The sequence below is a fragment of the Lolium rigidum genome, chromosome 7, assembly GCF_022539505.1.
Source record: "Lolium rigidum isolate FL_2022 chromosome 7, APGP_CSIRO_Lrig_0.1, whole genome shotgun sequence".
Taxonomy (NCBI): Eukaryota; Viridiplantae; Streptophyta; class Magnoliopsida; order Poales; family Poaceae; genus Lolium; species Lolium rigidum.
In genome coordinates this window covers 174,646,164-174,646,365 of record NC_061514.1, presented here as the reverse complement: position 1 = coordinate 174,646,365, position 202 = coordinate 174,646,164, and positions in this window count along the sequence as shown.

Here is a 202-nt window from a genome sequence, read left to right as displayed (position 1 = left end):
GTTGTGTCTTGCGGAGTAACTTGAGGGTGGGGAGCCCCTTCTAATTCCCCACGGTATAGCCGTTGCTTACCGTAGCGGTTACGCTTGCGGAACAACTTGAGGGTGGGGATCCCCTTCTAATTCCCCACGGTAATGTGGTCTATGATGGGTTGCAGCTACCGGCGAAGGAGTTTGGTTAACGAGTCCCAAACCGTTGTCGTGG